This window comes from Amblyraja radiata, chromosome 38 (assembly GCF_010909765.2).
Source record: "Amblyraja radiata isolate CabotCenter1 chromosome 38, sAmbRad1.1.pri, whole genome shotgun sequence".
Lineage (NCBI taxonomy): Eukaryota > Metazoa > Chordata > Chondrichthyes > Rajiformes > Rajidae > Amblyraja > Amblyraja radiata.
Window position 1 is genome coordinate 3140282 of NC_045993.1, and position 14221 is coordinate 3154502.

At 46.1% G+C, this 14221-nt stretch overlaps 1 long non-coding RNA gene across 1 annotated transcript in view; it reads left to right on the forward strand.

Moving 5' to 3' along the window:
* Positions 1-481: 481 nt before the first annotated feature.
* Positions 482-14221, forward strand: part of LOC116966954 — a 101973-nt gene continuing 88233 nt past the window's right edge. Inside the window, exons 1-2 of the long non-coding RNA XR_004410100.1 lie at positions 482-674; positions 3269-3450. This is a non-coding gene — a long non-coding RNA (uncharacterized LOC116966954). The remainder of the gene's footprint in view (positions 675-3268; positions 3451-14221) is intronic.

The window sequence follows — 14221 nt, forward strand, 5'->3', positions numbered from 1 at the left end:
AGTGTACTTTCCCTTTAATATGAATCATTTTTGCAATCTCTACTGGTCCGTAGCAAGGGCGGAATTGTCGATGTAGATTCATGTGTGCATGAGGCACAGAATTTTTGATTTAATATTCGATTCTTTTTTTTTAGCAATTCCGTCTGACTGTCCAGTGAAGCCCCACTCCAGCTGGAAGCAGCGTGTTGCAGTGTTGAAGCTAAACCTTTTCAATCAAGCCAGCCAGAATTAATCACTTTCTTTTAAATGCCAATAAAATCCCAGCTTGCTGCAGGAGCTTCCAATAGCAGCATCAGCCCTTCTCTCTCGCTCTCTCCCTCTGTGTGTGTGTGTGTGTGCATGGATGTGTTTGTATATACGTATTACACACACATCTACATGTGTATACAGATACGTGTATGGGTGTCATGTGTGTAGCAGAAATACGGAGAGCGAGAGAGAGAGAGCAAGGGGGAAAGATCGTGAGAGGGAGGGAGAGAGAGAGAGAGAGAGAGACAGCCACCGAGTCTATAAGTGGAGTTAGCTGTTCAGCACACAAGCAACCCTCAGCACTGCAGAACGAACAGCACCTATATTCCATTCAATCCTCAAATTTTCATTAGAGGGGATATTTATTTGGCAAGAGAATCCATTTGTGGGTCAGCCCTGGAGATGGAAGCAGCCTTTCTGCTGAGGTATGAGACATTTTTTAACCTTGTTTCTTGAGGGGAGGAAAGACAAAAATCTTTCTCTGTATGCAGTATAAGCATTTGTGTCTGTCTGTGCGCGTGGACTTAAAGCTGCAACTTAGCTTTCTTAAATAAAAGGAATGGTTTGTGATTCAAAGAATCCAGGGAGACACAACGGCTCTCTGTATTGGAAGAGAGCTATGGCAAAAAAAAAAAAAATGTTTTTAATAACAGAGAAATAAATCATCGGCAGAGAGGGGGGAGAGAAATGAAAGGAATATAAATTTGTCACCGTTATCTGACATGGAATCTGTTTGGTGAAGCTAGTCTTCACTCACTAGATTCACAGCCAGTCAACATTTGGTGGTTTGCAAATTTGCAAGTCTTAAGGGCTTTGAAAACTGTCAGTGCTGCACCTTTACAAGAAGTGATGTATGTGTATGTGCGAAAGAGAGTGTGTGTGTGTGTCAGTGTGTGTGTGAGTCAGTGTGTGTCAGTGTGTGAGTGAGTGTGTATATGTCAGTGTGTGTGTGACAGTGTGTGTGTGTGTGAGTGTGTGTGTGTCAGTGTGTGTGTGTGTGTGTGTGTGTGTGTGTATATGTCAGTGTGTGTGTGTGTGTGTGTGTGTGTGTGTGTGTGTGTGTGTGTGTGTGTGTGTGTGTGACAGTGTGTGTGTGACTGTGTGTGTGTGTGTGTGTGACACTGAGTGTGTGTGTGTGTGACAGTGTGTGTGACAGTGTGTGACAGTGTGTGTGGCAGTGTGTGTGTGTGACAGTGTGTGTGTGTGTGTGACAGTGTGTGTGTGTGTGTGTGAGTGTGTGTGTGTGTGTGTGTGTGTGTGTGTGTCAGTGTGTGTGTGCGCGTGTGTGTGTGTGACAGTGTGTGTGTGTGTGACAGTGTGTGTGTGTGTGTGTGTGTCAGTGTGTGTGTGACAATGTGTAAATGAAATACCTCCATCAAAGTAAAACAGAATCCCTCGATATTTAATCCAATCTGATGATTGCCTGGGTGAAATATATTGCAGCAGTCTTTTTGCTCGGTAATCCAGGGACACAGCCTTGCATTGGAACTGAGCATTTGAGAAAATCATTCAGATTTACCGAGTGAGAATCCCTATCCGGGGTCGCGCATGTCCCACTATCAACGTGTGTCTGGTGATTCTGGTGGCAATGTAGGGAATAACCCACAACCTGGCAACGTATGAATCTGTAGCACGGAACCGCTACATGTGAGTGGAGCAGGCGGATTCATCATCTTTTGCAGTCAACGTTGTATGGGGGAACAGTCTCGAGAATAGGTGCCGGGCATTGGTTACGGGAATAGACCGAGTGAATACATCAGTATGGGTCACACATCCTCACAACTATATGAGTTTTAACTTGGCTACACACGGCACAGGTAGGTGGCAGCATGTATATGGGTGCGTGGTTGAAGATTGTTGCATGCCTTGTCAGAAAATCAATAATATATTGCAAGTGGTTGGATATCACGGGAGACACAGAGGCGTTGAGGAGGGAGGACCAGTGGTTGTAATTTACACGGTTCTGACACAGATGGGGAAGCAAGTGTGTGCGTGTGTATATATACACAGTAGCTACGAGATAGCGTTTTAATATTAACCAATTTAACTTGAGGAACTTCAGTGTGCTGTTATCTGTCGGAGGCAGAGCAATACGTGGGAGGACGTAGCCCTTTGGTTATTCCGCTTTGATTAGCAGATGTCGAAGACCTCCTGATCTGAGAGCGTTGGGCAAGTGTGCACAGCTAGCTGCAAAAGGGGGAATGCTGGTTTGGATGTTCTGATCTATAATGCATGGATTCTATGAATCACGGTCCTAGGACACAACTATGTTTCTGATTATATACCCGTGTATGTTTGCGCTCTTTAGCGGGGCATATATAATGCGCCCAATACATCCATCGATCGCTGTTTGGCAAGTTATCTAACTATAATATGACAGAGAACTTATTAAATATGCCGCATCTACAGGCTGTACGCGTATTTGAAATAAAGGTCCCATATATTAGATTTACACGAGGTTACACTATATATTGTGTAGCCTCTGATCTAATGTATGTTGATCTAATATTAGGTCCATTCATAGTACAAATGTATAACATGATTTCATGCCTATCACATCAGGAAATTAAATATCTACTGGTGGATATTTAAAGCATCTTGCTATTAACTGTGTTAAGCCCTAATTGATTTTTCAAACACTCCACCAATTTAATCTTTTCCTTTTGCCTCAGAGAATGTACCTATCTGTACCTCTCCTCTATGTTTCCCTTTGTATGAGACTACAATTCTCTCAGTATCTCAGTGTGCGTACGTCCACTAATTCATCCACCTTCTTCGCAATGCAATGCCATATAAATATCCATAACGGGCGTACTATTTCCCTCTATTTATGTTCACTCTTTCTATCTCTCTCTCTCCGTCTCAATTTTTCTCTCTCAGCCTCCACTCTATGCCCATTCATCGATCTATCAATTAAAAAAAACTCTCATTTTCTCTCTCTCTTCCTCTGTTGCCTTGAGAGGTAAGGTGGGGCTTCTCCTTTGTAAAATGTGTGTTTTTTGTTGTAAATTACCGACAGAGTTGGATCCCATCGTCAGGAATGAGACTCGGACCACATGGTACAAAGAGACCGAACCCTGTAAAGTGAATTGAGCACATTATGAACGGAAAGCGTTGGGAAGCCGAGGGATTTTAATCTGCTGTGATAAAACATGAGAGAACCACGGATATAATCGGGGTTGAGCTGAATTAATCAAGAAGGTAAGACACATTTTTAATATCTTGTCCATATCTTCTCCAAGATTATTGGTTTATATATATATACACAGACAAAGCCACTATGTATATTATATCCACTCGCTGGAGTTTAGAAGGATGAGGGAGACACCTCATTGAAACTTTACCCAATAGTGAAATAGAGTGGATGTGGAGAGGATGTTTCCACTAGTGGGAGAGTCTAGGACCAGAGGTCACAGCCTCAGAATGAAAGGAAGGAGATGAGGAGGAATTTCTTTAGTCAGGGGAGGGTGAATCTGTGGATTTATTTGCTACAGAAGGCTGTGGAGGCCAAGTCAATGGACATTTTCAAGGCAGAGATAGATAGATTCTTGATTAGTGCGGGTGTCAGGGGTTATGGGGAGAAGGCAGGAGAATGTGGTTGGGAGGGAGAGATAGATCAGCCATGATTGAATGGCGGAGTAGACTTGATGGGCCGAAAGGCCTAATCCTGCTCCTATCACATGATTTCCTTGTATGTTTAAAAGACATGTAGTCCCAGTTATTATGCATCAAAACTGTTTTAATGCATTGCTATTGTAGGGCCGAGATGGCCTGTTTCCGTGCTGTAATTGTTATATGGTTATATGGTTATATGGTTATTGTACCGAAGGCCTTTTGCTGGTATTCTCTGGAGGTGCTTTATGTAGACAGTGTACGGCAGTGTATGTTGTAAGTTGCTGGAAAAGCCTCTCGTGGAAAGAGTTGAAACAAAAGTTCTGATTGATCGCGGGGTCCTTCGTAAGTCAGTGGCGTTTCTGGGGTTTGCAAAAGGGCTTTCATCTCGTGGTTGAGTAAACCGATGTCGGTGAGATTTGGAGACTTTGTTTTATCGTGTTTCAGTTAAGGTTTTCCATTTTGCGAAGAGCACGGCGCAGAAATGTGGGTCCTTCGGCCCATGAATGGCCATGCTGAACATGAGGCCAAGCTAAACTCATCTTCCCACCTGCGCATGGTCCATAGTCCTCCATTTCCCCGCACATCCAAAGGTCTCTTGGATGCCACCGTTGCATCTGGCTCCATGACCCACTCCCGGCTGCATGTTCCACGCCCCCCACCACTCCGTGTATTTCAACAAAACATTTCCTTTAAACTTTGCCCCTCTCAAAAGCTATGCCCTCTCGTCTTTGGCAATTCTGCCCTGGGAGTGCCCAGTCCATCATCGGCTCTGACCTTCCTTCCATCGAGGGGATTTATCGCAGTCGCTGCCTCAAAAAGGCTGGCAGTATCATCAAGGACCCACACCATCCTGGCCACACACTCATCTCCCTGCTACCTTCAGGTAGAAGGTACAGGAGCCTGAAGACTGCAACAACCAGGTTCAGGAATAGCTACTTCCCCTCAGCCATCAGGCTATTAAACCTGGCTCGGACAAAACTCTGATTATTAGCAACCACTTTCTGTTATTTGCACTACCAGTTTATTTATTCATGTGTGTATATATTTATATCATGGTATATGGACACATTTATCTGTTTTGTAGTAAATGCCTACTATTTTCTGTGTGCTTAAGCAAAGCAAGAATTTCATTGTCCTATACAGGGACACATGACAATAAACTCACTTGAACTTGAACTTGAACTTGAGAAAGGTTCTCACTGGGAAGGAGTGGGTGGGGAGAAGCTTCCTACTGAGAAATGGGGCAGTGGTCAGTAACTGAAGGCTACATCCTGTAAGTTCATGTTCTAGGAGCAGAATTAGGCCATTCAGCCCATCAAGCCAATTCCGCCATTCAATCATGGCTGATCTATCTTTCCCTCTCATCCCCATTCTCCTGCCTTCTCCCCATAATCGTCGACACCCTTGTTGATCAAGAATCCTTCAATCTACGCCTTAAAAATACCCAAAGACTTGGCCTCCACCGCCGTCTGTGGCAAAGAATTCCACAGATTCACCAAATTCCTCCTCATCTCCTTTCTAAAGGTACATCATTTTATTCTGAGGTTATGGTGGCCTCTGGTCCTAGACTCTATCACAAGTCGAAACATCCTCTCCGCATCCACTCTATCCAGGCCTTTCACTATTCGTTAAGTTCCTATAAGGTCCCCCTCGTCCTTCTAAACTCCAGTATATCTGGACTTGTGAGCATTAATTTTAATGGTGCAATTTCTTCTGATCTGGAACACGCTGCCCGACAGGCTGTGGATCCAGTCGTGACTCTCAACTACCCAAGAGAATTGGCTTAGTCCCATCCCCACGCTCTCTTCCAGCTTTCTCGCCCCCACTACAATCAGTCTGAAGAAGGGTCCCAACCCGAAGTTTCGACGATCGAAATTCCTCCAGAGATGCTGCCTGTGGAGAAGGCAGGAGAATGGGGTTGAGCGGGAAAGATCGATCAGCCAAAATTGAGAAATTTAGAAACTGAGATGAGGAAACACTTTTTCTCACAGAGAGTGGTGCGTTTGTCAGGTCCTTTCTAGGTCACATTGGCTGTGTCCCATTGCCCCAAACTCCCCCAGAAGCGTTGTCAGCTAGTTTTGATCACCTTTAGACTTAACTTCCCCTCCAACCCAGAAGAGCATATTTCAGACCCCAAACCACTTATCCCAACCTGGGGTAGATTTACCCCCAGGGGATACATTTGTTGATTGTGGATGTGTACATATTTTTTCTCATTGACTGACTGTGTTTGGTTCTGGTATACCGGTATCTGTTCATCATTACTTGTTCCCAAATAAGTGAAATAATATTGTTATGTGCTAATAACGTTGCCGGGGGTAAACGGGACGAAAAAAGTTGGGAACCCCTGACTTATGGTGTAAAAACCCCCATAGATTCATAAGTTTCCTTTGGTCCCTTTGCTAATCACCTTATATTCTGAGTTATGAGGATGTTGCCAGGTCAGGGGCGGAAATCCCGGGGGGGGACATGTGTCCCCCCCTCCCCCCTGCTTTGAGAGGTGGGGGACACGATCCCCCCCATGTTTTGTAATCCGGACCGCTTTCTAAGGGCTGTGTCGGCCTGTTGGCGGGGCCTTTCAGCGCCCGGAGCGGCTTAAAATCAAACTACTGCATCGAGGCAATCGAGGCTCCTGATGTTGAAGCCCCCGCCAGCCGATGAAAGACCCTGTGAACGGGCCGATTCAAGCCCGATGATTCGGGGCGGACGAAGCTGCTGTTGCTGGAGTTCGGAGTCAGTCACCAACCAGGTCAGCTCCCGATGTTGCCGTCCACAGGGCCCACGGCCGAAGCCTCACGTGTGTGCGCATGTGCCCACGTGTGCATGTGTGTGTTTACGCATGCGTGCACATGGCCGCCAAGAAATTGTGTCCCCTGCATGTTTTGATAACAATTTCCGTGCCTGCCAGGACTCGCGGGCCTAAGCTATAGGGAGAGGGTGGGCAGGCGAGGACTTTATTCCTTGGAGTACAGGAGGATAAGGGGTGATCTTATAGGGGTGTACAAAATCATGAAGGGTGAATTCATGGAGTCTTTTACCCAGTTTGGTTTAGTTTATTGTCACGTGTACCGAGGAACAGTGAAAAGCTTTTGTTGCGTACTATCCAGTCAGCAGAAAGACAATACATGACTACAATCGAGTCATTTACAGAGTATAGATACGATAAGGGAATAACGTTTAGTGCAAGGTAAAGCCAGCAAAGTCCGATCGGGAATCAGGAATCAAAGTAGGTAGGATTATGGTGAGAGGGATAAGATTTAATGGGAACCTGAGGTGCAACTTTTTCACCCAGCGGATGGTGTAGGTATGGAACGAGCTGCCAGAGGAGGTGGTTGAGGCAGGTACTATAAACAGCATTTAAAATACACTTGGATAGGAAAGGGTTAGAATGACATGGACCAAATGCAGGTAAATGGAACTACCTTAGATGGGGTATCATGGTTGGCAGGGATGAGGGGCTGAAGGGCCTGTTTCTGTGCTTTATGACTGGGATAGAGAGAAATCATAGAGAAAGCATGCAACATAAAATTGAGTGCTATCTGAGGTTGTGGAAGCACAAATCAGTTCAAAAAACGACCACTCTCTCTAAGAGATCTGGAGTCAGTGGGCCTATTATACAATACCCTGACCCTTCTTCAGGCTGAAGGGCGTTAACCCGAAACTTCACCCATTCCTTCTCTCCAGAGATGCTGCCTGTCCTGCTGAGTAACTCCAGCATTTAGTGTCTACTTTTGATTCAAACCAGCATCTGCAGTTCTTTCTGACATACGGACTTATCATACAGCTGTGCAACCTTGTGCTCCGTTTAGACCCCCTTGTATTGATGCTTGGCTTGTCAGTATTAACATTCTGTTGGGGTCAGGTTCAGGAGCAGAGCAATGGTTTGGAAGGCAGTTTAATTGCTTTAAGTAAATGGAGGACAGGACTTGCCTGTGTTGGTGACATGTGAGGCTGTGATTTGATGGAATAGCTTTTATTGTGTCAGCACCAGGGATGCCTTTTCAAACAGACTGACAGGTATTACAGAGTCTCCATCAAACATCAGTGTTGTTTACTTACATCTGACATTTACATATTTCACCATTGCATGACGGGGAAGCAGAGAGAGTGATTTACCTCCGGAGTGCACTAATGATCAAGAGCTCTCTCTCAGTGTAGTTGGGGAGGGCAGCTGGCAATTGTATTACTGTGTTAACTCATGGTGAGACAAAAAGGGTCGACAGTCCGCGCGCGCACACACACGCACGCACGCACGCGCACACACACACACACACACACACACACACACACACACACACACACGCACGCACGCACGCACACACACACACACAGTCACACACATGCACACATGCTCGCACACACAGACACACATGCAGACACACACACACACACAGACACATACACACGAACACGCACACACAGACACACACACACGCATACACAGAGACACACACAGTCACGCTCACAGACACATACACACACAGACACGCTCACAGACACATACACACACAGACACGCAGACAGACACACACACACACACAGACACAGAGAGATACAGAGACACACACATACAGCCACACACACCCAGACAGAGACACACACACACACACACAGAGACACACACAGAGACACACACAGAGACACACACAGAGACACACACGCAGACACACACACGCAGACACGCACGCAGACACGCACACACACACGCACACGCGCACACACACACACACACACACACACACACACACACACACACACACACACACACACACACACACACATGGACCTAGGCATCACCTCAGAGCTACTTGTCTATTCTCTCTAATCTTTAATATTTCCAAACTATAAGGATGTTTCTGACTGTTTATCCTATCATATATATAAAGTTCAGTGTGTGTGAATATATATACAGTACACTGAACTTTATTTTCTCGTTTATAATATTGTTTAGAGTTTAGAGTATATTATTGTTTTGAGTTTCCATATTCTGTTGTGCTGCTGCAGTAATGGGCCGGTCCCACTTAGGCAATTTTTTTGGGCGACTGCCGCAAAATTTTCAACATGTTGAAACACACATCATACGTTAACCCATTCATCTCGTAAACCTCCTCTGGACCTTCTCCAACGCCAGCACATCCCTCCTCAGATATGTGTCTCAAAACTGCTCACAATACTCCAAATGTGGACTTCTTCTTCTTGTGTATGGCGTACACAGACTAAAGTTGTAGGACAACTTGTTCTATTTGATCTTAATTGATTGTGCACGCCAGGTTGATTGCATTCATCGAAACAGGGTGGTCCACGTGAAGGTTGCAATCTCCACCCCACAAATGTGGTCTAACCAGTGCCTTAACGCACCGACCAGCGATCCCCGCACACTAACACTATCCGACACACACTAGGGACAATTTTTCTACATATATACCAAGGCAATTAACCTACAAACCTGTACGTCTTTGGAGTGTGGGAGGAAACCGAAGATCTTGGAGGAAACCCGCGCGGATACGGGGAGAACGTACAAACTCCGCACAGTCAGCATCCATAGTCGGGATCAAACCTGGGTCCCTGCTACTGTAAGCGCTGTAAGACAGAAATCCTACCGCTGCCGACCAGTCCTCTCGAAATGAGTGCTAACATTGCATTTGCCTTCCTTATGACCGTTTCAACTTGCATATTCAATAATGGCAGTGATAAATAGGCTTGGAGCTCTGCTTCAGCTTGAGTCTTCAGAGAACAAAAGCTGAAAGTTGATGGATAGTAAACAAAGTCCTAAAAATATGGAGCAAACGTCTATTATACGCACAGTATTTTTAAATCCCACTGCCTCAGAGTGACTCAAAGGCTGTACGATAATTTGGTACCGGTGAATGTTGAGCAAATACTTGTCGTTAAGCCTTGAGGCGGTGCGGTGGCGCAGCGGTAGAGTTGCTGCCTTACAGCGCTTGCAGCGCCGGAGACAGGGGTTCGATCCTGACTACGGGCGCTGTCTGTACTGTGTTTGTTCCTTCTCCCCGTGACCTGCGTGGGTTTTCGCCGAGATCTTCGGTTTCCTCCCACACTCCAAAGACATACAGGTTGTAGGTTAATTGGTATAAATGTAAAATTATCCGGTGCGTGTGTGTAGGATAGTGTCAAAGTGCGGGGATCGCTGGTCGGCACGGACTCAGTGGGCCGAAGGGCCTGCCTCCACGCTATATCTCTAAATGAAACTAAACCAAACTAAATGTTAACTAGATCAGAGCTCTTTGAGTGAATTACAGCTCTGTGCTTTGTACCCAGTTACCTGCAGCTATGAGTAAGAACACACACAACACAAACAAGAGACTGCGCACATCACAGAAGGTCTGAGTCACCCGATTTCTTCCTGCCTCAGCAAGTTTATTATGAGAAGCTGAGCCATGCAGGCCAGGGAGATTCCCCGTATCGTTTGTAAGCTCCGCTGGTTACAGAGCCCCAGTTGCTCTGCTTGCAATCCCCTCTGCAATTAGTTTTAAGTTTAGATATAGGTTTATTAGTGTCACTTCTTCCGAGTACAGTGAAAAAGCTTTGTTTTGCATGCTGTCTAATAATGCTCTAGACAAACACAATCATGCCAAACACTAGTAGTTTTAGTTCAATTTGGAGATACAGCATCGAAACAGGCCCTTCAGCCCATCGAAGTATACTAGCACTATCCTCCTACACACACAATACACAATACAATGTATTTGTCACTTGAACCTCATAGAGGCTCAAATGAAATGTTGTTTCTGCAGTCATACACACATGAAAAAAAAGACCCAAGACACAACACAATTTACACAGACATCCATCACAGCGCATCTCCTCCTCGCTGTGATGGAAGGCAAAAAAACCTATCTGCACAAAAACACTATGCACAATTTACAATTTTTACCGAAGCCAATTAATCTACAAAGCTGTATGTCTCTGGAGTGTGGGAGGAAACTAGAGCACTTGGGGAAACCCCATACGGTCACGGGGAGAACTCCGTACAGACAACACCTGTAGTAGGGACCGATCCCGGGTCTCTGGCTCTGCAAGGCAGCAACTCTACCCCTACGCCAACATGCCGCCCCCCAATATAATGCAAAGGTTCCTTTTATTATCACATGGTAGTTCTCAGCATTGTAGCGAGCCAGTTCCAGAGACAAAGTCCAATGTCCGCAATGGGGTAGAGGTGAATCGGACAGTACCCTAGCTTATGGAAGGACCGTTCAGAAGCCTGATAACAGAAGGGAAGAAGCTGTTCCTGAGTCTGGTGGTGCGCGCTTTCACGCTTCTGTATTTGCTGGTGGATGGGGGCGGGGAGAAGAAGGAATGACCGGACAAGTCTTTGATTATGTTGGCTGCTTTTCCAAGGCAGAGCGGTGTAAATGGAGTCAATGGTGGGAGGTCTTGTCTGTGGAATGGACTGGGCTACATCCACAACTCTCTGCAATTTTGTGCGGTCTTGGGCAGAGCTGTTCCAAAACCAAGCTGTGATGCAAGCCGGTGCATGTGTAGATGAGCTACTGTGCAGTCCCAACCCGCAACGTCACCTATCCATGTTCTCCACAGATGCTGCCTGACCCGCTGAGTTACTCCAGCACTCTGTGTCCTTCCACCTATCTCTTGCCAGGCTTTGTCCTACACTCACCTCTCTTTTCCCGCTTTCCCCACTCTCTACCACAAATAGTCGGAAGAAGGGTCTCGACCCGAAATGTCGCCTATTTCCTTCGCTCCATAGATGCTGCCTCACCCGCTGAGTTTCTCCAGCATTTTTGTCTACCTTCGATTTTCCAGCATCTGTAGATCCTTCTTAAACATGCTGAGTTACTCCAGTACTTTTGAGTTTTGTTCTGTTCGGTATTTTTTTATTGTAACAATGAGCCTGTTTTTAGTGGGGGGGGGAGAGGGAACGGGGGGGGGAGGAGAGAGGGGAAGGGGGGAGGAGAGAGGGGGGAGGGGGAAGGGGGGGAGGATAGAGGGGGAGGGGAGGTGGAATTGCTGCAGTTTTCACCACTCATTAAAGAGACTTGTTTTTCTGCGTAGATTGAGTACAATTGATTGCCGTTGTGAGTCACACGTTCCACTCATTAGTTGTTGCACTTTTGTCAATAAATACCTTCTAAAATGTATTGCATTGTTCCTCTTTAGAGAAGGGTTTTAATGGGAGAATCGTCAGTCGTTCATTGGCGCCTCTGGTTTGGTTTACAGTGGCACAGCTGGTAGAGACACTGCCTCACAGTGCCGGAGACCCGGGTTCCATCCTGACCTTGGGTGCTGTCCGTACAGAGTTTGTACGTTCCCCCGGTGACTAAGTGGATTTTCTCTGGGTGCCCCGATTTCCTCCCACACTCCAAAGGCATACAGGTTTGTAGGTTAAACGGCTTTGGTAAAAATTGTAAATTGTCCCTGGTGTGTAGAATAGTGCTATTGTAGAGGGATCGCTTGTCGGCACAGACTCAGTGGGTCGAAGGGCCGGTTTCTGCACTGTATAAGTTCATAACATTGTGCCCAGAACTGAGTGCAATACTCTAAATGAGGTATGCCAATGTCTTATATAACTGCAACATGACCTTCCAAATTCTATACTCAATGCTCTGACTGATGAAGGCCAATGTGCCAAAAGCCTTTTTGACCATCCGTGACGGCACCTTCAAGGTACTATGTAGCTGCACTCCTCGCTTACAACCCAGTGGTATGAATATTGATTTCTCTAACTTCAAACAACTTCAGACTCAGAGTCTGAAGAAGGGTCTCGACCCGAAACGTCACCCATTCCTTCTCTCCACAGATGCTGCCTGTCCCGCTGAGCTACTCCAGCATTTTGAGTCTGTCTTGGGTAGTGACAGAATGAACCTTCCTGGTGTGAAAATGCCTGCGATTCCGACACACTGTGGGAGGACAAGTAACGACTTTGCTCTTTCCCTCAAGCGGAAATTCCCAATTATTTGATCAGAGCACCGGCGTGATGATCCCCTTTCACTGTTCCAGACGTAAAAGAGTTTCAGTGTACTCGATGTACCAGGACTGGCAATGTGCAGGAAGGAATCCAATTATCTGCCTGAGGTGGGACATTTCATTTAAAAAAGTAAAGGATGAGAAAAAAAAAATCAAAGAATTGCATTTTGGATCTTTCTCAAACCGAAGCACTTAAGGCCAACTGAAGTGCCATCAACGTTGTCACGACTGGAAGGAAGGAAGGAAAATCAGCAGCAGATTTTTACACACAAACTGCAAAATGAAAATCAATAACATTTCAGATGATGGAAACCGAAATAAAAGCAGAAAATGCCGGAAACACTCATTAGGCGTGGCACCATCCGTGGAAGGAGAAAAAAGGATTAACGCTGTGGTCAGAGACGGGTTTAGTTTTGTTTTTGAGATACAGCCTGGAAACAGGCCCTTCGGCCCAGCTCAGAGTAAAAGATGGAAGAATTGTGGATAGACACAAAGTGCTCGCCTAACTCAGAGGGTCAGGCAACATCTTTAGACTTTACTCTGGACTTAAGACTTCAGAGATACAGTACAGAAACAGGCCCTTTGGGCTACTGAGTCCGCCCCAACCAGCGATCACCCTGTACACTAGGCACAATGGGCTAAGTGTTCGGCTGGCAACCGGAAGGTAGCCGGTTCGAATCCCGCTTGGAGTGCATACTGTCGTTGTGTCCTTGGGCAAGACACTTCACCCACCTTTGCCTGTGTGTGAATGTGTGTGAGTGATTGGTGGTGGTCGGAGGGGCCGTAGGCGCAGATTGGCAGCCACGCTTCCGTCAGTCTGCCCCAGGGCAGCTGTGGCTACAGAAGTAGCTTACCACCACCGAGTGTGACTGAGGAGTGAATGAATAATGCGATGTAAAGCGCCTTGAGTATTAGAAAGGCGCTATATAAATCCCATCCATTATTATTATTATTATTAGTATCTTACACAATAGCGACAACATACAATTTTTACTGAAGCCAATTAACCTGCAAAGCTGTACGTCTTTGGAGTGTGGGAGGAAATCGGAGCACCCGGAGAAAACCCACGCGGTCACAGGGAGAACGTATAAACTACGCATGGACAGTCAGGATCGAACCTGGGTCTCTGACGCTGTAAAGCAGCATCTCGACCTCGGCGCCACAGTGCCGCTGCAATTCAGTTACTTATCGTTTGTGGAATGTACTTGGGAAGTGTCCTACACTGTTGCGACCATGCAGTGGGGATGAATTTCCAGCAAAGAACATACAACATTAATAATAATAATAATGGATGGGATTTATATAGCGCCTTTCTAATACTCAAGGCGCTTTACATCGCATTATTCATTCACTCCTCAGTCACACTCGGTGGTGGTAAGCTACTTCTGTAGCCACAGCTGCCCTGGGGCAGACT